The sequence below is a fragment of the Chrysochloris asiatica genome, unplaced genomic scaffold, assembly GCF_000296735.1.
Source record: "Chrysochloris asiatica unplaced genomic scaffold, ChrAsi1.0 scaffold00232, whole genome shotgun sequence".
Classification (NCBI taxonomy): Eukaryota; Metazoa; Chordata; class Mammalia; order Afrosoricida; family Chrysochloridae; genus Chrysochloris; species Chrysochloris asiatica.
Window position 1 is genome coordinate 4646050 of NW_006408750.1, and position 3576 is coordinate 4649625.

Below are 3576 nucleotides of genomic sequence, written 5' to 3' on the forward strand. Positions count from 1 at the left end.
TCTTATCAATGGAGAAAAGATTGAAGTTGTCAAGGACTTCATTCTTCTTGGATCAACTATCAACACTCGCGGAAGTAGCAGTCAAGAGATCAGGATATAAATATATATGTATATGTCACTCTTCTTCCTGTACCACTCAGCTTATGTCTCAATCCATGTAGCTACACCCAGAGAACACTGTTGTTCTAGGGTTGTGTATATGTCACTATTTACAGCTGTCCCCTTTAGTCCATGCATTCCTCCTGTGTCCTGTGCCCATTTTTTAATTGGTTTGTTTTTTCTTTTTCTTGTGTATGTGTTGTAGTTTCCTATCCATTTTAGATACTAGACCCTTGGTTGATATGTCATTGCAATTTTTTTTCCCAGTTTGTGGACTCCCTATTACTCTTTTGGTGAAGTCTTTTGATGCACATAATTTTCTAATTTTTAGGAAGCTCCAGTCATTTATTTTGTCTTCTACAGATAGTACATTTTTTGTAGTATTTGATAGTGCATATATGCCATGTTTTAGAGCCCCTTAGTTTGTCCCTAGTTAAACTGATGATCATTATATTTCTAGATTTTATTTGGGTCTTTACTCCACATTCAGTTTGTTTTTGTATATGGTGTGAGGTATGCGTCTTGTTTCATTCTTCTATAGATGGATTTCTAGTTTTGCCAGCACCATATGTTGAAGAGATTATCTTTTCCCCATTTAATGTAGCTTAGCCCTTTGCCAAAGATCAGTTGACTGTTCATGTATAAATTTACTTGAGTCCTTAATTCTGTTTCATTAAACTATGTATCTTTCATTGTAATAGTACCAGGCTGTTTTGACTACTGTGACTATGTAGTACTTTTTGAGATCAGGGAGTGAGAGGACTCCAAATTTGTTCTTCTTCTTAAGCTGTGCTTTGCTTAAGTTGTACTTTTTTTTTTCCATAAAAAGTTTCATGATGATTTTTTCCATTTCATTAAAGAATGATGTTGGAATCTGGATTAGGATTGTGTTGTATATATAGATTGTCTTGGTTAGTATTGACATTTTCACAATGTTAAGTCTTTCTATTCATGAACATAGTATATAATTCTTTTGATTTCTCTAAGTATGTTTTGTAGTTTTCTTTGTATAGGTCTTTTATTTCTTTAGTAGGATTTATTGTTAACTTTTTCATCTTTTGGGTAGCTATTGTGATAATGACATTTCAATGCTTGCCACAAAGTAGTGACTATTTGTTATTTTGAATCATTATATGTTCCTCTAATTTTTTATATAATCAGCTTTATTGGGGTGGTGACAACAACAACAACAATGCGTAGGATATTGATCTTTTTGGACTTCTGATGTGTGGCTCTATAAGATCAACACTGAACTGCAAACCACAAGGTCAGTAGTTGAAATCCACTAGCTGCAACCTTACATAGGATTGCTGAGTCAGAACTGACTCAGTGGGACTTAACAACAACAAAAAAATCTTAGATTCCATTTATTGGATTAGTGTTTTCTCTTTGATTATCTCTAAAGTTATTTTCCTTATCTACCTTTTTCCTTTTCTACTGAAGTTCAAGGTCAGATCTTACAACCTCTTTTTTCTAAAAAAGGAAAAAGTACTCAGTTTCTTTTTGTAATTATAAAAGTAATCCATACTTTCTTATAATAAACAATCAAATCAAATCAAAGTACATAAAATGGAAATGAAATGTTTCCTTTCCACCAATCTTATTGTCTAGTTGGGTAACTGTTGTTGTTAAGTGCCATTGAGTGAGTTCTGACTCACAGTGCCCCTGTATAAGGTTTCCAAACAGCAGGTGGTGGGTTTGAACAACCAACCTTTTGGTTAGCAGTTCAGTGCTTATTCTACAGTGCCATACTAGGACTCATAGGTAACTGATAATACTTGTTACTTCCTGTTTTTATTCTGTCTAAATCATGTATTGTGTCATTGGTTGTTCAGTGGTAGGATTCTCACCTCTGCAGGAGATCCATGCTTAATTCCTATGGAATTCACCTTATGCACAACCACCATCCATCACTGGAGGTTATCCATCATGTTGATATGATGCCCATCATGCTTCAGCAGATCTTCCAAACTAAGAAAAATTAGGAAGAATAGTCTGGAGATCTAGTTTCAAAAATCAGCCAAGGAAAACATATGGATCATAATGATTATGCAGACAGTGTAGAGCCAAAGAGCTTGAGTTCCACTTTGCAAAAATCTACTATGAGTTAAGGGGTAACTGTGTAGCAGCTAGCAACAATAAGGATAATATGTCATATATTTTAATATACCTTTCTTTTCTTATAAATGCAGTTTAGTTATTAAGTGCTGTTTAGGCAGCTCTGACTCATAGCAACTCTGTATAGGATTTCCAAGAATGAAAATCTTTGTGGGAGCAGAAAACAGCATCTTTTCCCCATGGAGAGTTACTGCACTCCCAAGTATAATGTATCCATATCTAAATCTGTATCATAATCACAGTATTAGTTAATAATTATAATAGGGCAATTATTGTAAGCCAGGCAATTTCCTAAGTACTTTACATATGTTTTTCTTGTAGTCCCTGTGAAATGTATACCGTAATCCTATTCCTTGAAATATCTAATTGAAGCAAAACTGCAATCCAATCATTTACTTGCTCTGGGCTCCCCTTGACATATTCTACAGAGAAGAAACACCTTGATCTTTTTAATTTTCAAAATATGTAGTCATGTCATTTGTTCTAAACTTGCTTCATTCAGTTCTTTTAACCTACTTACTTCTTTAATATTAACTACTTCCATTACTGTTTCAGCTTGCATTTCCTTTTCAAATATGATTCCAACTTGCCTCCAAGATCTCACTCAATTGTGAATGACTTTTTAAATTCTCCCTAAGAATATCATATTTCATTATCCTAATTTCCCCAAGACACTGATCCATATCTGTTTGGACATCTATTAGATCCTAGCTTATATAAGACCTGATTGCTAATACATGCTTAATATCTCTGTGAACATTTTGGATAAAGCCTTTTTGGATGTGTTCCTTTTCTAGCACATTGTATTGCCCTCTCCCCTTTGGTATCTAGTATGTAGACTAGTTCATTAAGTAGTTATTTCATAATGAATTTGCATTTAAAAATGAAGATCACTTTACTGGTTACTGAACTTCTTCTTTTACATAACGGCCAATGTCCTGGAACCCTTGGACATGGTGATGTAAACTGCTTACTTTTCTATGAATCAAACTTTTCACCTACTATTAAAAGAGGCCTTATTACCACTGTATAGGTGTTTTCCTAAAAACTAAAAAAGAAAAAATGGAAGCATTTGGGTTGATAATATGACATGTGCATATTGTCCAGGCTTTTATAGAAAATATGTTGTTGTTGTTAGGTGCCATTGAGTCGGCACCAACTCATAGCAACCTTATGCACATCAGATCAAAACAATGTCCTATCCTGGGCCAACCTCACTACTGTTGCCACACTTGAGTCCATTGATGATGTCACCTGGCCAATCCATCTCGTTGGGGGGTCTTCCTCTTTTTCTCTGCCCCTCCATCTTACCAAACATGATATCCTTCTCCAGTGACTGTTCCCTCCTGACAATATGTC